Here is an 18,350-nt window from a genome sequence, read left to right on the forward strand (position 1 = left end):
TAATTTCACTTACGGCCATACCAGTCTGAAAATGCCTGATCTCGTCAGATCTCGGAAGCTGTCCAGACTCGGGCCTGGTTAGTACTTGTATGGGAGACCAACTAGGGACCTCAGGTGCCGTAAGCTTTTGATTATTTCTTTTTTGCATTATGATGTCATAATCAGACCACTTTTTTCCCTATCCAGAAGCGTCTTGTCTTTTGTTGCAACCAGTGTTTGATATTCTACAAACATTAGCGAGATTGCATTCTCTTAATTTCACTTACGGCCATACCAGTCTGAAAATGCCTGATTTCGTCAGATCTCGGAAGCCATCCATACTCGGGCCTGGTTAGTACTTGTATGGGAGACCAAGTAGGAACCTCAGGTGCCGTAAGCTTTTGTTTATTTCTTTTTTGCATTATGATGTCATAATCAGACCACTTTTTTCCCTATTAAGAAGCGTCTTGTCTTTTGTCGCAACCAGTGTTTGATATTCTACCAACATTAGCGAGATCGCATTTGCTTAACTTTATTTACGGCCATAGCAGTCTGAAAATGCCTGATCTCGTCAGATCTTGGAAGCCATCCAGACTCGGGGCTGGTTAGTACTTGTATGGGAGACCAACTAGGAACCTCAGGTGCCGTAAGCTGTTGTTTATTTCTTTTTTGTATTATGATGTCATAATCAGACCACTTTTTTCCCTATCCAGAAGCGTTTTGTCTTTTGTCGCAACCAGAGTTTGATATTCTACCAACATTAGCGAGATCGCATTCGCTTAATTTCACTTACAGCCATACCAGTCTGAAAATGCCTGATCTTGTCAGATCTCGGAAGCCATCCAGACTTGGGTCTGGTTAGTACTTGTATGGGAGACCAACTAGGAACCTCAGGTGCCTTAAGCTTTTGTTTATTTCTTTTTTGCATTATGATGTCATAATCAGACCACTTTTTTCCTTTCCAGAAGCGTCTAGTATTTTGTCGCAACCAGTGTTTGATATTCTATCAACATTAGCGAGATCGCATTCTCTTAATTTCATTTACGGCCATACCAGTCTGAAAATGCCTGATCTCATCAGATCTCAGAAACCATCCAGACTCGGGGCTGGTTAGTACTTGTATGGGAGACCAATTAGGAACCTCAGGTTCCGTAAGCTTTTGATTATTTCTTTTTTGCATTATGATGTCATAATCAGACCACTTTTTTCCCTATCCAGAAGCTTCTTGTCTTTTGTTGCAACCAGTGTTTGATATTCTACCAACATTAGCGAGATTGCATTCTCTTAACTTCACTTATGGCCATACCAGTCTGAAAATGCCTGATCTCGTCAGATCTCGGAAGCCGTCCAGACTCGGGCCTGGTTAGGACTTGTATGGGAGACCAACTAGGAACCTCATGTGCTGTAAGCTTTTGTTTATTTATTTTTTTGCATTATGATGTCATAATCTGACCACTTTTTTCCCTATCCAGAAGCGTCTTGTCTTTTGTCGCAACCAGTGTTTGATATTCTACGAACATTAGCGAGTTCGCATTCACTTATTTTCACTTATGGCCATACCAGTCTGAAAATGCCTGATTTCGTCAGATCTCGGAAGCCATCCAGACTCGGGGCTGGTTAGTACTTGTATGGGAGACCAACTAGGAACCTCAGGTGCCGTAAGCTGTTGTTTATTTCTTTTTTGTATTATGATGTCATAATCAGACCACTTTTTTCCCCTATCCAGAAGCGTTTTGTCTTTTGTCGCAACCAGAGTTTGATATTCTACCAACATTAGCGAGATCGCATTCGCTTAATGTCACTTACAGCCATACCAGTCTGAAAATGCCTGATCTTGTCAGATCTCGGAAGCCATCCAGACTTGGGTCTGGTTACTACTTGTATGGGAGACCAACTAGGAACCTCAGGTGCCATAAGCTTTTGTTTATTTCTTTTTTGCATTATGATGTCATAATCAGACCACTTTTTTCCTTTCCAGAAGCGTATAGTATTTTGTCGCAACCAGAGTTTGATATTTTACCAACATTAGCGAGATCGCATTCTCTTAATTTCACTTATGGCCGTACCAGTCTGAAAATGCCTGATCTCGTCAGATCTCGGAAGCCGTCCAGACTCGGGCCTGGTTAGGACTTGAATGGGAGACCAACTAGGAACCTCAGGTGCTGTAAGCTTTTGTTTATTTATTTTTTTGCATTATGATGTCATAATCAGACCACTTTTTTCCTTTCCAGAAGCGTCTAGTTTTTTGTCGCAACCAGTGTTTGATATTCTATCAACATTAGCGAGATCGCATTCTCTTAATTTCATTTACGGCAATACCAGTCTGAAAATGCCTGATCTCATCAGATCTCAGAAACCATCCAGACTCGGGGCTGGTTAGTACTTGTATGGGAGACCAATTAGGAACCTCAGGTTCCGTAAGCTTTTGATTATTTCTTTTTTGCATTATGATGTCATAATCAGACCACTTTTTTCCCTATCCAGAAGCTTCTTGTCTTTTGTTGCAACCAGTGTTTGATATTCTACCAACATTAGCGAGATTGCATTCACTTATTTTCACTTACGGCCATAGCAGTCTGAAAATGCCTGATCTCGTCAGATCTCGGAAGCCATCCAGACTCGGGGCTTGTTAGTACTCTTATGGGAGACAAACTAGGAACGTCAGGTGCCGTAAGCTGTTGTTTATTTCTTTTTTGTATTATGATGTCATAATCAGACCACTTTTTTCCCTATCCAGAAGCGTTTTGTCTTTTGTCGCAACCAGAGTTTGATATTCTACCAACATTAGCGAGATCACATTCGCTTAATGTCACTTACAGCCATACTAGTCTGAAAATGCCTGATCTTGTCAGATCTCGGAAGCCATCCAGACTTGGGTCTGGTTACTACTTGTATGGGAGACCAACTAGGAACCTCAGGTGCCGTAAGCTTTTGTTTATTTCTTTTTTGCATTATGATGTCATAATCAGACCACTTTTTTCCTTTCCAGAAGCGTCTAGTATTTTGTCGCAACCAGTGTTTGATATTCTACCAACATTAGCGAGATCGCATTCTCTTGATTTCACTTACGGCCATACTAGTCTGAAAATGTCAGATCTCGGAAGCCATCCAGACTCAGGACTGGTTTGTACTTGTATGGGAGACCAACTCGGAACCTCAGGTGCCGTAAGCTTTTGTTTATTTCTTTTTTGCATTATGATGTCATAATCAGACCACTTTTTTCCCTATCCAGAAGCAGCTTGTCTTTTGTCGCAACCAGAGTTTGATATTCTACCAACATTAGCGAGATCACATTCTCTTAATTTCACTTACGGCCATACCAGGGGCGTACCTAGAGCATTTGGCACCCGGGGCGGACCCTGAGTGTGGCACCCCCCCCCCCCCCCCTCCCCATAATAAAAATGTAAGAAAACACCCACATTTTTTTCAATGTTTTCAATAATATTTATTGCACAAATTTGTAAACTGCTTGTAGCATTTGTAAAATGCGCCAGTTTTGTAGAAGGGGGAAGACCAGTGCTTTTGTAGAAAGGGGCTGGTGAGAACTGCCCTGCTCCTTTCTACAAAGCCCCTTGTCTCGCCCTTCATATAAAAACCCTGCACCCCGATCACATAAATTTCATACACTCCCTACACATAAAAACCCTGCACCCCGATCACATAAATTTCATTCACTCCCTACACATAAAAATCCTGCACACCCCTTAATAAAAAACCCTGCACACCCCCTTAATAAAAAACAAAAACGTGCACAACCCCTCTTAATAACAAAAAACCTGCACACCCCCCTTATAAAAACCCTGCACACCCCCTTAACAAAAAACAAAAATCTGCAGTGCACATCCTCCCTTAATAAATAGAATACTGCAACCCCCTTAATAAAAAAAAACCTGCACCCCCATTATTTAAACCTCCCCCTTTAATTCTTTAATCCACAGCCCCCTTTAATTAATCCACACCCCCCTTAATTAATACACCCCCCTTAATTAATCCACAACCCCCTTAATTAATACACCCCCATTAATTAATCCACAACCCCCTTAATTAATACACCCCCATTAATTAATCCACACACCCCTTAATACACCCCCCTTAATTAATACACCCCCCTTAATAAATCCTCACTGCCCCTTAATTAATACACCCCCTTTAATTAATCCACACCCCCCTTAATTAATACAGCCCCCTTAATTAATCCACACCCCCCTTAATTAATACACCCCCTTAATTAATCCTCACTCCCCCCTTAATTAATACACCCCCCTTAATTAATCCACACCCCCCTTAATTAATACACCCCCTTAATTAATCCTCACTCCCCCCTTAATTAATACAGCCCCCTTAATAAATCCACACCCCCCTTAAAACACCCCCTTAATTAATCCTCACTGCCTTAATTAATACACCCCCCTTAATTAATCCTCACTCCCCCTTAATTAATACACCCCCATTAATTAATCCACACACCCCTTAATACACCCCCCTTAATTAATACACCCCCCTTAATAAATCCTCACTGCCCCTTAATTAATACACCCCCTTTAATTAATCCACACCCCCCTTAATTAATACAGCCCCCTTAATTAATCCACACCCCCCTTAATTAATACACCCCCTTAATTAATCCTCACTCCCCCCTTAATTAATACAGCCCCCTTAATTAATCCACACCCCCCTTAAAACACCCCCTTAATTAATCCTCACTGCCTTAATTAATACACCCCCCTTAATTAATCCTCACTCCCCCTTAATTAATACAGCCCCTTAATTAATCCACCCCCTTAATTAATCCTCACTCCCCCCTTAATTAATACACCCCCTTAATTAATTCACACCCCCCTTAATTAATACACCCCCCTTAATTAATCCACTCCCCCCTTAATTAATACACCCCCTTAATTAATCCTCACTCCCCCCTTAATTAATACAGCCCCCTTAATTAATCCACACCCCCTTAAAACACCCCCTTAATTAATCCTCACTGCCTTAAATACACCCCCCTTAATTAATCCTCACTCCCCCTTAATTAATACAGCCCCCTTAATTAATCCACACACCCCTTAATTAATACACCCCCTTAATTAATCCTCACTCCCCCCTTAATTAATACACCCTCCTTAATTAATCCAAACCCCCCTTAATTAATACAACCCCCTTAATTAATCCACCACCCTTAAAACACCCCCTTAATTAATCTTCACCCCCTTAATTAATACACCCCCCATAATTAATCCTCACTCCCCCTTAATTAATACACCCCCTTAATTAATCCTCACTCCCCCCTTAATTAATACACCCCCCTTAATTAATCCACACCCCCCTTAATTAATACACCCCCCTTAATTAATCCTCACTCCCCCCTTAATTAATACAGCCCCCTTAATTAATCCACACCGCCCTTAATTAATCCACCCCCTTAATTAATCCTCACTCCCCCCTTAATTAATCCACACCCCCTTAAAACACCCCCTTAATTAATCCTCACTGCCTTAAATACACCCCCCTTAATTAATCCTCACTCCCCCTTAATTAATACAGCCCCCTTAATTAATCCACACACCCCTTAATTAATACACCCCCTTAATTAATCCTCACTCCCCCCTTAATTAATACACCCTCCTTAATTAATCCACACCCCCCTTAATTAATACAACCCCCTTAATTAATCCACCACCCTTAAAACACCCCCTTAATTAATCTTCACCCCCTTAATTAATACACCCCCCATAATTAATCCTCACTCCCCCTTAATTAATACAGCCCCCTTAATTAATCCACACCCCCCTTAATTAATACACCCCCTTAATTAATCCTCACTCCCCCCTTAATTAATACACCCCCCTTAATTAATCCACACCCCCCTTAATTAATACACCCCCCTTAATTAATCCTCACTCCCCCCTTAATTAATACAGCCCCCTTAATTAATCCACACCGCCCTTAATTAATCCACCCCCTTAATTAATCCTCACTCCCCCCTTAATTAATACGCCCCCCTTAATTAATCCACACCCCCTTTAATTTATACACCCCCCCTTAATTAATACACCCCTTTAATTAATCCACACCCCCTTAATTAATACACCCCCTTAATTAATACACCCCCCTAAATTAATACAGCCCCCTTAATTAATCCTCACTCCCCCCTTAATTAATACACCCCCCTTAATTAATCCTCACTCCCCCCTTAATTAATACAGCCCCCTTAATTAACCCACACTCCCTTAATTAATACACCCCCTTAATTAATCCATACCCCTCATAATACCCCCTTAATTAATCCTCACTCCCCCTTAATTAATACAGCCCCCTTAATTAATTCACACCCCCCTTAATACACCCCCTTAATTAATCCTCACTCCTTTAATTAAACCTCCCTCCCCTTTAATTCTTTAATGGCCATTATCCACCCCCCCCCTTTAATTAATTTAGCCCCATCACAAAAAATGACTACTTACATTTTGATGATGCCTTGACCGACTGGGTGCCTCACCGCCCGGATATTGGATCCTTCCGCTGGATAGTTCCGTGAAGGCGGGCTGACGGCGCTGCGCACGACGTCATCACGTTGCGCGACGCCGCGGCCCACAACACTCCTCCCCCTTCTCATCCTGGAAGTAAGTCCTGCCGGGCCGCAAAGGTGCTGCGGCTGTGCGCAGCCGCCGCAGCGTAATGATGGGGGGTGACACATGACACTGGGCGTCATGGCACCCCCCTAGTCAGTGGCACCCGGGGCGGGCCGCCCCCCCCGCCCCCCCCTTAGTACGCCACTGGGCCATACCAGTCTGAAAATGCCAGATCTCGGAAGCCATCCAGACTCGGGCCTCGTTAGGACTTGTATGGGAGACCAACTAGGAACCTCAGGTGCCGTAAGCTTTTGTTTATTTCTTTTTTGCATTATGATGTCATAATCAGACCACTTTTTTCCCTATCCAGAAGCAGCTTGTCTTTTGTCGCAACCAGAGTTTGATATACTACCAACATTAGCGAGATCGCATTTTCTTAATTTCACTTTCGGCCATGCAAGTCTGAAAATGCCAGATCTCGGAAGCCATCGAGGCTCGGGCCTGGTTAGTACTTGTAAGGGCGACCAACTAGGAAGCTCAGGTGCCGAAAGCTTTTGTTTATTTCTTTTTTGCATTATGATGTCATAATCAGACCACTTTTTTCCCTATCCAGAAGCGTCTTGTCTTTTGTTGCAACCAGTGTTTGATTTTCTACCAACATTAGCGAGATCACATTCTCTTAATTTCACTTACGGCCATACCAGTCTGAAAATGCCTGATCTCGTCAGATCTCGGAAGCCGTCCAGACTCGGGCCTGGTTTGTACTTGTATGGGAGACCAACTAGGGACCTCAGGTGCCGTAAGCTTTTGATTATTTCTTTTTTGCATTATGATGTCATAATCAGACCACTTTTTTCGCTATCCAGAAGCGTCTTGTCTTTTGTCGCAACCAGAGTTTGATATTCTACCAACATTAGCGAGATCGCATTCGCTTAATTTCACTTACAGCCATACCAGTCTGAAAATGCCTGATCTCGTCAGATCTCGGAAGCCATCTAGACTCAGGACTGGTTAGTACTTGTATGGGAGACCAACTAGGAACCTCAGGTGCCATAAGCTTTTGTTTATTTCTTTTTTGCATTATGATTTCATAATCAGACCACTTTTTTCCCTATCCAGAAGCGTCTTGTCTTTTGTTGCAACCAGTGTTTGATATTCTACCAACATTAGCGCGATCGCATTTTCTTAATTTCACTTACGGCCATACCAGTCTGAAAATGCCTGATCTCGTCAGATCTTGGAAGCCATCCCGACTCGGGGCTGGTTAGTATTTGTATGGGAGACCAACTAGGAACCTCAGGTGCCGTAAGCTGTTGTTTATTTCTTTTTTGTATTATGATGTCATAATCAGACCACTTTTTTCCCTATCCAGAAGCGTTTTGTCTTTTGTCGCAACCAGAGTTTGATATTCTACCAACATTAGCGAGATCACATTCTCTTAATTTCACTTACGGCCATACCAGTCTGAAAATGCCTGATCTCGTCAGATCTCGGAAGCCGTCCAGACTCGGGCCTGGTTAGGACTTGTATGGGAGACCAACTAGGAACCTCAGGTGCCGTAAGCTTTTGTTTATTTATTTTTTGCATTATGATGTCATAATCAGACCACTTTTTTCCTTTCCAGAAGCGTTTTGTCTTTTGTCGCAACCAGTGTTTGATATTCTACCAACATTAGCGAGATCGCATTCTCTTAATTTCACTTATGGCCATACCAGTCTGAAAATGCCTGATCTTGTCAGATCTCGGAAGCCGTCCAGACTCGGGCATGGTTAGGACTTGTATGGGAGACCAACTAGGAACCTCAGGTGCTGTAAGCTTTTGTTTATTTATTTTTTTGCATTATGATGTCATAATCAGTCCACTTTTTTCCTTTCCAGAAGCGTCTAGTATTTTGTCGCAACCAGTGTTTGATATTCTATCAACATTAGCGAGATCGCATTCTCTTAATTTCATTTACGGCCATACCAGTCTGAAAATGCCTGATCTCATCAGATCTCAGAAACCATCCAGACTCGGGGCTGGTTAGTACTTGTATGGGAGACCAATTAGGAACCTCAGGTTCCGTAAGCTTTTGTTTATTTATTTTTTTGCATTATGATGTCATAATCAGACCACTTTTTTCCTTTCCAGAAGCGTTTTGTCTTTTGTCGCAACCAGTGTTTGATATTCTACCAACATTAGCGAGTTCGCATTCACTCATTTTCACTTATGGCTATACCAGTCTGAAAATGCCTGATTTCGTCAGATCTCGGAAGCCATCCATACTCGGGCCTGGTTAGTACTTGCATGGGAGACCAACTAGGAACCTCAGGTGCCGTAAGCTTTTGTTTATTTCTTTTTTGCATTATGATGTCATAATCAGACCACTTTTTTCCCTATCCAGAAGCGTCTTGTCTTTTGTCGCAACCAGTGTTTGATATTCTACCAACATTAGCGAGATCGCATTTTCTTAACTTTATTTACGGCCATAGCAGTCTGAAAATGCCTGATCTCGTCAGATCTCGGAAGCCATCCAGACTCGGGGCTGGTTAGTACTTGTATGGGAGACCAACTAGGAACCTCAGGTGCCGTAAGCTGTTGTTTATTTCTTTTTTGTATTATGATGTCATAATCAGACCACTTTTTTCCCTATCCAGAAGCGTTTTGGCTTTTGTCGCAACCAGAGTTTGATATTCTACCAACATTAGCGAGATCGCATTCGCTTAATGTCACTTACAGCCATACCAGTCTGAAAATGCCTGATCTTGTCAGATCTCGGAAGCCATCCAGACTCGGGCCTGGTTAGTACCTGTATGGGAGACCAACTAGGAACCTCAGGTGCCATAAGCTTTTGTTTATTTCTTTTTTGCATTATGATGTCATAATCAGACCACTTTTTTCCCTATCCAGAAGCGTCTTGTCTTTTGTCGCAACCAGTGTTTGATATTCTACCAACATTAGCGAGATCGCATTCTATTAATTTCCCTTACGGCCATACCAGTCTGAAAATGCCAGATCTCAGAAGCCATCCAGTTTCGGGCCTGGTTAGTACTTGTATGAGAGACCAACTAGGAAACTCAGGTGCCGTAAGCTTTTGTTTATTTCTTTTTTGCATTATGATGTCATAATCAGACCACTTTTTTCCCTATCCAGAAGCGTCTTGTCTTTTGTCGCAACCAGTGTTTGATATTCTACCAACATTAGCGAGATCGCATTCTCTTAATTTTACTTACGACCATACCAGTCTTAAAATGCCTGATCTTGTCAGATCTCGGAAGCCGTCCAGACTCGGGCCTGGTTAGTACTTGTATGGGTGACCAACTAGGCACTTCAGGTGCCGTAAGCTATTGTTTATTTCTTTTTTGCATTATGATGTCATAATCAGACCACTTTTTTCAATATCCAGAAGCGTCTTGTCTTTTGTTGCAACCAGTGTTTGATATTCTACCAACATTAGCGAGATTGCATTCTCTTAACTTCACTTACGGCCATACCAGTGTGAAAATGCCTGATCTCGTCAGGTCTCGGAAGCCATCCATACTCGGGCCTGGTTAGTACTCGTATGGGAGACCAACTAGGAACCTCAGGTGCCGTAAGCTTTTGTTTTTTTCTTTTTTGCATTATGATGTCATAATCAGACCACTTTTTTCCCTATCCAGAAGCGTCTTGTCTTTTGTCGCAACCAGTGTTTGATATTCTACCAACATTAGCAAGATCGCATTCTCCAAATTTCATTTTACGGCCATATCAGTCTGAAAATGCCTGATCTCATCAGATCTCGGAATCCATCCAGATTTGGGCCTGGTTAGTACTTGTATGGGAGACCAACTAGGAACCTCAGGTGCCGTAAGCTTTTGTTTATTTCTTTTTTGCATTATGATGTCATAATCAGACCACTTTTTTCCCTATCCAGAAGCGTCTTGTCTTTTGTCGCAACCAGTGTTTGATATTCTACCAACATTAGCGAGTTCGCATTCACTTATTTTCACTTATGGCCATACCAGTCTGAAAATGCCTGATCTCATCAGATTTCGGAAGCCATCCAGACTCGGGCCTGGTTAGTACCTGTATGGGAGACCAACTAGGAACCTCATGTGCCATAAGCTTTTGTTTATTTCTTTTTTGCATTATGATGTCATAATCAGACCACTTTTTTCCCTATCCAGAAGCGTCTTGTCTTTTGTCGCAACCAGTGTTTGATATTCTACCAACATTAGCGAGATCGCATTCGCCGAATTTCATTTACGGCCATATCAGTCTGAAAATGCCTGATCTCATCAGATCTCGGAATCCATCCAGATTCGGGCCTGGTTAGTACTTGTATGGGAGACCAACTAGGAACCTCAGGTGCCGTAAGCTTTTGTTTATTTCTTTTTTGCATTATGATGTCATAATCAGACCACTTTTTTCCCTATCCAGAAGCGTCTTGTCTTTTGTCGCAACCAGTGTTTGATATTCTACCAACATTAGCGAGATCGCTGTAACGGAATGCAGTATAATAATACACGATATCCGTTGGTATCCTCAGGAAATCCACAGTCAGAGTAGAAAGCACGGCAATATCCCCAATCCTCCCAATAACCGGACGAAACACAGTTTGGGAGTCAACTAACTCAGTTTATTCACAGCTGGCATATTTAAGCAGTTCCCCATGCAAGGGGTTTCCGTACAGATAATCCAGGGGATTTCTCCCAACATGCATTGTGACTTTCCCAACAGGCATTGCTGCACGAGAAGGATACTCCCACTAAAATGGACGATTAAGTGGATTATCCCCTCGTGCAGCAAAACTGACAATTTACTTTAAAATACATATTTCACGCAATATTCGGTACTTTGGAATAACCGAACGTTCGGTAGATAGCTGGGGTCGAAGCGCACACTTTGTGAGAATACCGCTCTGATCCCAGCTGAATTGACCGAACGCCGCACAGAATACATTTAAACATTGAAGTCTGTTTAAAAGTACCGAATAAGTATGGGGAACATAATGTACCGAACGCGGAACTCCCGAACGCTCTGGGAGCCCAGCGGTGTTCGGATCATTGGAGTAGCCGTTTTCAGTTCCAGGCTCTCGACGACCGAACACCGCTGCAGAGACAAAGGATCCAAGATGGCCGACCGCCGCATGGTCGGTAGTCGAACGACGGCCACCTAGGAGAGCCCTTAATTACTGATTGCAACAATGTTGCAATCGGTTAATTGGTGCCACACGACCTGTGAATGTGTGGTTGACCTGGGGAGCCCGCATTCGTATGGCGAACGGCCAGGATAGTCGTGTTTCGTCGTACGAATGCTTTGTATGCTGGCAGCGTACGGCTGCCAGCATGCGAACGGCCATAGTACAACACATATACATTTAACGTTACATATTATGCATTCAGCCTACGGACAACCTGCAATGAATATAGTCCAAAAGTGGCTAAGTTTGCCACAATGCTCCCCCAGAACCAAGCCGGCATACACAGTCTGATCCCAACGGATCGGCTTGGGGATGTCCGGGAGAGTACTCACAGATCACTTCTCGAGTTCAGTCTGTCTGGATAACCCGTCAGCGTTACCGTTTTGTTTTCCTGGCCGGTAATGGATGGTAAAGTCAAAAGGCTGCAGCGCCAAACTCCAGCGCAGCAGCCTGGCATTGTCTCCAGACACACGGTTTAGCCACACCAACGGGTTGTGATCTGTGAGTAAGGAAAAAGGTTGTCCGTACAAATATGGCTGTAACTTTTTAAGGGCCCACACCACGGCCAGGCATTCTTTCTCAATGGCGGCGTAGCTCACTTCACGAGGCAGCAACTTGTGGCTTAAGTAGGCTACGGGGTGTTCTCCGCCATCGGCTCCCACTTGGCTCAGTACTGCCCCCATTCCAAACATTGAAGCGTCTGTGTGAACAAGAAATCTTTTAGTTGGATCAGGAGCAGTTAGTACAGGAGCATTAGTTAGAGCTGTCTTGAGTTGTTGGAATGCCTGCTCACACTCTGGGGCCCAGACAACCAGTCGGGGAAGGTTCTTTTTAGTCAGGTCCGTTAGGGGTTTGGCCAGTGTGCTATAGTCGGGAACAAACTTCCTGTAATAGCCGGCTGTCCCTAAAAACGCCAGCACTTGAGTCTTAGTCCTGGGGGTAGGCCACTTTGCTACGGCCTCAATCTTGGCTGGCTCGGGTCTCTGCTGCCCACACCCTACTCGGTGCCCCAGATACTGCACCTCGGCCATACCTATGTGGCACTTACTCGGCTTTAACGTTAACCCAGCCTCCCCAATACGATCTAGGATCGCCCCTATATGGCGTAGGTGGTCTTCCCAGGTCTGGCTAAAGATGGCATCTAGATAGGCACAGGCATACTCCTGAAAACCGTCCAGTAGCCGATCTACCATCCGCTGAAAGGTAGCCGGAGCGTTTTTCATTCCGAAAGGCATGACCTTGAACTGGTACAGGCCAAACGGAGTGACAAACGCCGACTTGGGGATGGCGTCATCGGCTAGAGGAATTTGCCAGTACCCCTTACACAAGTCAATGGTAGTGAGATACTGGCCCCGTGCCATCTTATCTAACAGCTCGTCTATCCGGGGCATCGGGTAGGCATCAGACACCGTTTTGTCATTTAGCCTCCAGTAGTCTACACAGAATCGGGTGGTGCCATCCTTTTTAGGCACCAGGACTACCGGCGATGCCCAGGGGCTGTCGGAGGGTTCGATAACCCCTAGCTGTAGCATTTCATCTAGTTCGGCTTTCATATGGGTCCGGACTGATTCCGGAACCCTATATGGAGCCTGCCGCATAGGTAGCTGTCCCAGGGTTTCAACTCGGTGGGTGGCCAGCGGAGTGTACCCAGGTAAATTGGAGAAGGTAGCCCCCTTGGCTACAATCAGCGCTTGTACCTGGGCACGCTCCTGGGAGCTTAGCCGCTCCCCCAGCTGAACTCCCCGGGAGGGCTCTATCGGTTCCTCTGGTTCTAGTAAGTCAGGTAAGGGTAGGTTCTCCTGATCTTCTAAGGAGGAGGCACAGATTGCCGTCACATCCTCTATCCTCTCATGGTAGGGTTTGAGCATGTTCACGTGGAGCATGCGTCTCTTCCCTACCCCTGAGCAGGGGCCGATCACATAGGTAGTGTCGCATCGCTGCTCCACTACCTGGTATGGGCCTTGCCAGATGGCCTGCAGCATGTCTGTGCGGACGGGCTTTAAGATCAAAACCTTCTGTCCCACCTGAAAGCTGCGGTCCCTGGCTCCTCTATCGTACCAGCGTCGCTGGCGTTGCTGGGCCGCCTGGAGGTTGGTGTGTACAGCCTGCGTTAGCGCCTCCAGACGGTCTCTGAACTCCAGTACGTATGATACAATAGGGGTTTCGTTATTCGTACTCTCTCCCTCCCAGTGTTCCCTAATCAGGTTCAAGGGTCCCCGCACCCTCCTCCCAAATAGTAACTCAAACGGGGAGAAACCGGTCGACTCCTGGGGAACCTCTCTATACGCAAAGAGTAGGTGAGGTAGGAACCTCTCCCAGTCTTTGTGGGTCTCCCCGAACGTCCGAAGCATCTGCTTCAGCGTCCCGTTGAACCTCTCACATAGTCCATTGGACTGGGGGTGGTAGGCGGAATTGACTATTGGCTTAATGCCACATACCTTCCACATATGTTGGGTGACTTCGGCCGTAAATTGGGTGCCTCGGTCCGATATTATCTCTTGGGGAAACCCTACCCGGGAAAACACTTTCATTAAAGCTTCAGCTACGGTCTCAGCATGGATATTAGTGAGGGCCACAGCTTCGGGGTATCTGGTGGCGTAGTCCACTACAGTTAAAATGTACTTTTTGCCAGAGGGACTGGGTTTCGGCAGGGGCCCTATGATATCCACCGCTACCCTGCTGAAGGGTTCTGCGATAATGGGTAGGGGACATAGCTTTGCCTTGTGGCGATCCCCTCGTTTGCCTACTCGCTGGCAGACGTCGCAGGAGGTGCAATACTGGCGCACATCCTGAGAGATCCCGGGCCAGAAGAAGGCATGGGTTAAGCGGTATCGGGTACGGGTCATCCCTAGGTGTCCTGACAAGGGGATATCATGGGCGATTCTAAGCAGCTCCTGCCTATACTTTTGCGGTACCACTAACTGTTTGTTAGTCAGGGTAACAGACCCCCCCACATCTTTGGCCGTGACCCGGTATAATAACTCTTTCTCCCACGTGTACCGCTCCCCCTCTAGCCCTGCTTGGTCTGCTTGTGCGGTCCCTATATACTTGGAGGGTGGGGTCGGTCTGGACTTCGGTCACAAAGGTAGTCGGGGTATCCCAGGTCATGGGGGTCATGATCTCTTACCTGAGCCTCAGAGTGTATCGGTGTAGCCGTGGTGCGAGCCTGTTGCCGGGTGGTTACGGGGTGGGCCTCCTGGTATGGAGCCTGGGGGATAAAAGCGGAAGTCATCTGGCCCAAGTCATTCCCCAGCACAACATCTGCAGGTAAATTCTGCATAAGCCCCACTTCCACAGTCCCCTCTCCCACACCCCAATCCAAATGTACCTTGGCGGTGGGTAGCCGGTATACTGCTCCCCCGGCCACCCGTACTGCCACGGAGCCGCCAGTGTGGGTTGCGCCTGGTACCAAATGTGGTGCAACCAAAGTTAGAGTGGCTCCCGAATCCCGGAGCCCTTGTACCTCCTTCCCCTCCAGGGTTACTAGCTGCCGGTGATGTTGTCGGTTGTCGGTGGCTCGGACCGACATTACTTCGTGGAGCACCCCTAGAGGCTCCTCAATTTGAGTGCTCAGTAATTCCTGGGGGTTGGGTGCTACCTGGTAGTGATGCGCAGCAGCCCTGGGTGTTAAATTTTGCCGCACCTGGTTCCAAGCTTGTCGGCTCCGGTTTTGGGTGCACTCCCGAGAAATGTGTCCCCACTGCTTACAGGTGTGACACTGAATGTTAGCCCGGCCGTTGTATCGGGAGGGTGGTGGTGGAGTATTCAGTGCGGGCCTGTGTAGGGGTACTGTGGGGCCGGTAGGAGTAAAAGTAGTGGGTGGCCCAGTAATCCGAGGGAGAGTCTTATTCTGGAGTCCGTGATGCCTCCTGGCATCAAAATGCTGATCCGCCAATCTAGCGGCTTCGGGTAGGGTGAGTGGTTTACGGTCTCTCACCCATTATTGTGCTTCTGGGGACAAACCATTAAAGAATTGCTCCAGCAGCATTAACTGTCGCAACACTTCCATATTCATAGCGTTGCTGGCTTGTAATCCAGCCTAGTGATGCTTGATCCAGCTTGTGCGCCCACACTGCATGAGAATCTTTCTCAGGTTTGCGCAAGCCCCTGAACTTGCGCCGGTATGCCTCTGGGGTAATGGCATACCTCTCTAAGATCGCCCTCTTTACTTTAGGGTAATCTTTGCTGTCCTCTCGGGGCACAGCACGGTAGGCTTCAGCTGCCCTACCCGATAATTTGCCTGCCAGCAGCGGCACCCATACTGCGGGTTCCAAATCGTGCAAATCACACAGCCGCTCAAAATCCTGTAAATACCCATCAATTTTGTCCTTTTCTTCACAAAACGCTTTAAATGCATGATGTGGGACTTTGGGTTTTACCTGTCCGTATGTGGAGGCAGTAACAGACTCTGCCCTAGGCGGTGTCTCCGGTGTGCGGTTTGCCATCAGATAATCATGTACATCTGACATCAGCACGGTCATTACTTCCATAGGTACTGGCTGTGGCAGAAAAGCCATCCTGGTCCTTAGCTCTTTCTGGTATGGGGTCTCTTCCATGGCTGGTGGAGGTGTAGCGCTGCGGGCTCTGTCTCCCTCCATCAGTTCAGCGATCAGCACAGCCTTAGATTTGTTGCTGGCTATCTTACCCCTGGCTTCCAGTAGCTCTTTTAAAGTCTGTCGTTTCAGTGTGGTATAATCAATATCCATACGAATTGCCCTTGCTTTCTTTGTTCGGTAGTTCCAGTTTACACGAACGCTGCTTTTCGGCTGTAAGGTTCGGATCCCGTCGCTTGCCACCAATTGTAACGGAATGCAGTATAATAATACACGATATCCGTTGGTATCCTCAGGAAATCCACAGTCAGAGTAGAAAGCACGGCAATATCCCCAATCCTCCCAATAACCGGACGAAACACAGTTTGGGAGTCAACTAACTCAGTTTATTCACAGCTGGCATATTTAAGCAGTTCCCCATGCAAGGGGTTTCCGTACAGATAATCCAGGGGATTTCTCCCAACATGCATTGTGACTTTCCCAACAGGCATTGCTGCACGAGAAGGATACTCCCACTAAAATGGACGATTAAGTGGATTATCCCCTCGTGCAGCAAAACTGACAATTTACTTTAAAATACATATTTCACGCAATATTCGGTACTTTGGAATAACCGAACGTTCGGTAGATAGCTGGGGTCGAAGCGCACACTTTGTGAGAATACCGCTCTGATCCCAGCTGAATTGACCGAACGCCGCACAGAATACATTTAAACATTGAAGTCTGTTTAAAAGTACCGAATAAGTATGGGGAACATAATGTACTGAACGCGGAACTCCCGAACGCTCTGGGAGCCCAGCGGTGTTCGGATCATTGAGTAGCCGTTTTCAGTTCCAGGCTCTCGACGACCGAACACCGCTGCAGAGACAAAGGATCCAAGATGGCCGACCGCCGCATGGTCGGTAGTCGAACGACGGCCACCTAGGAGAGCCCTTAATTACTGATTGCAACAATGTTGCAATCGGTTAATTGGTGCCACACGACCTGTGAATGTGTGGTCGACCTGGGGAGCCCGCATTCGTATGGCGAACGGCCAGGATAGTCGTGTTTCGTCGTACGAATGCTTTGTATGCTGGCAGCGTACGGCTGCCAGCATGCGAACGGCCATAGTACAACACATATACATTTAACGTTACATATTATGCATTCAGCCTACGGACAACCTGCAATGAATATAGTCCAGAAGTGGCTAAGTTTGCCACAATCGCATTCTCTTAATTTTACTTACGACCATACCAGTCTTAAAATGCCTGATCTCATCAGATCTCGGAAGCCATCCAAACTCGGGCCTGGTTAGTACTTGTATGGGTGACCAACTAGGCACTTCAGGTGCCGTAAGCTTTTGTTTATTTCTTTTTTGCATTATGATGTCATAATCAGACCACTTTTTTCCCTATCCAGAAGCTTCTTGTCTTTTGTCGCAACCAGTGTTTGATATTCTACCAACATTAGCGAGATCGCATTCTCTTAATTTCACTTACGGCCATACCAGTCTTAAAATGCCTGATCTCATCAGATCTCGGAAGCCATCCAGACTCGGGCCTGGTTAATACTTGTATGGGTGACCAACTAGGAACCTCAGGTGCCGTAAGCTTTTGTTCATTTCTTTTTTGCATTATGATGTCATAATCAGACCACTGTTTTCCCTATCCAGAAGCGTCTTGTCTTTTGTCGCAACCAGTGTTTGATATTCTACCAACATTAGCGCGATCGCATAATCTTAATTTCACTTACGGCCATACCAGTCTGAAAATGCCTGATCTTGGAAGCCAACTAGACTCGGGCCTGTTTAGTAATTGTATGGGAGACCAACTAGGAATCTCAGGTGCCGTAAGCTTTTGTTTATTTCTTTTTTGCATTATGATGTCATAATCAGACCACTTTTTTCAATATCCAGAAGCGTCTTGTCTTTTGTCGCAACCAGTGTTTGATATTCTACCAACATTAGCGAGATCGCATTCTCCAAATTTCATTTACGGCCATATCAGTCTGAAAATGCCTGATCTCATCAGATCTCGGAAGCCATCCAGATTCGGGCCTTGTTAGTACTTGTATGGGAGACCAACTAGGAACCTCAGGTGCCGTAAGCTT

At 45.7% G+C, this 18,350-nt stretch overlaps 21 pseudogenes; all 21 read left to right on the forward strand.

The window, feature by feature from the left end:
- The first annotated feature begins 7 nt into the window (after nucleotides 1–7).
- On the forward strand, nucleotides 8–126 carry LOC134579769 (5S ribosomal RNA; annotated as a pseudogene).
- Nucleotides 127–260: 134 nt separating this feature from the next.
- Nucleotides 261–379, forward strand: LOC134579786 (5S ribosomal RNA; annotated as a pseudogene).
- A 134-nt stretch (nucleotides 380–513) lies between these two features.
- Nucleotides 514–632, forward strand: LOC134579607 (5S ribosomal RNA; annotated as a pseudogene).
- Nucleotides 633–766: 134 nt separating this feature from the next.
- Nucleotides 767–885, forward strand: LOC134579577 (5S ribosomal RNA; annotated as a pseudogene).
- Nucleotides 886–1,018: 133 nt separating this feature from the next.
- Nucleotides 1,019–1,137, forward strand: LOC134579932 (5S ribosomal RNA; annotated as a pseudogene).
- A 388-nt stretch (nucleotides 1,138–1,525) lies between these two features.
- On the forward strand, nucleotides 1,526–1,644 carry LOC134579963 (5S ribosomal RNA; annotated as a pseudogene).
- Nucleotides 1,645–2,031: 387 nt separating this feature from the next.
- LOC134580208 (5S ribosomal RNA) lies at nucleotides 2,032–2,150 on the forward strand (annotated as a pseudogene).
- Nucleotides 2,151–2,284: 134 nt separating this feature from the next.
- On the forward strand, nucleotides 2,285–2,403 carry LOC134580055 (5S ribosomal RNA; annotated as a pseudogene).
- A 4,829-nt stretch (nucleotides 2,404–7,232) lies between these two features.
- On the forward strand, nucleotides 7,233–7,351 carry LOC134580010 (5S ribosomal RNA; annotated as a pseudogene).
- Nucleotides 7,352–7,991: 640 nt separating this feature from the next.
- Nucleotides 7,992–8,110, forward strand: LOC134580001 (5S ribosomal RNA; annotated as a pseudogene).
- Nucleotides 8,111–8,496: 386 nt separating this feature from the next.
- On the forward strand, nucleotides 8,497–8,615 carry LOC134579933 (5S ribosomal RNA; annotated as a pseudogene).
- Nucleotides 8,616–8,749: 134 nt separating this feature from the next.
- On the forward strand, nucleotides 8,750–8,868 carry LOC134579910 (5S ribosomal RNA; annotated as a pseudogene).
- Nucleotides 8,869–9,002: 134 nt separating this feature from the next.
- LOC134580103 (5S ribosomal RNA) lies at nucleotides 9,003–9,121 on the forward strand (annotated as a pseudogene).
- A 134-nt stretch (nucleotides 9,122–9,255) lies between these two features.
- Nucleotides 9,256–9,374, forward strand: LOC134580090 (5S ribosomal RNA; annotated as a pseudogene).
- A 630-nt stretch (nucleotides 9,375–10,004) lies between these two features.
- On the forward strand, nucleotides 10,005–10,123 carry LOC134579649 (5S ribosomal RNA; annotated as a pseudogene).
- A 135-nt stretch (nucleotides 10,124–10,258) lies between these two features.
- Nucleotides 10,259–10,377, forward strand: LOC134579765 (5S ribosomal RNA; annotated as a pseudogene).
- A 134-nt stretch (nucleotides 10,378–10,511) lies between these two features.
- Nucleotides 10,512–10,630, forward strand: LOC134579892 (5S ribosomal RNA; annotated as a pseudogene).
- Nucleotides 10,631–10,764: 134 nt separating this feature from the next.
- On the forward strand, nucleotides 10,765–10,883 carry LOC134579811 (5S ribosomal RNA; annotated as a pseudogene).
- Nucleotides 10,884–17,481: 6,598 nt separating this feature from the next.
- On the forward strand, nucleotides 17,482–17,600 carry LOC134579964 (5S ribosomal RNA; annotated as a pseudogene).
- Nucleotides 17,601–17,734: 134 nt separating this feature from the next.
- LOC134579628 (5S ribosomal RNA) lies at nucleotides 17,735–17,853 on the forward strand (annotated as a pseudogene).
- A 377-nt stretch (nucleotides 17,854–18,230) lies between these two features.
- LOC134579978 (5S ribosomal RNA) lies at nucleotides 18,231–18,349 on the forward strand (annotated as a pseudogene).
- The last annotated feature ends 1 nt before the right edge of the window (nucleotide 18,350 follows it).

This window comes from Pelobates fuscus, chromosome 12, assembly GCF_036172605.1.
Source record: "Pelobates fuscus isolate aPelFus1 chromosome 12, aPelFus1.pri, whole genome shotgun sequence".
Lineage (NCBI taxonomy): Eukaryota > Metazoa > Chordata > Amphibia > Anura > Pelobatidae > Pelobates > Pelobates fuscus.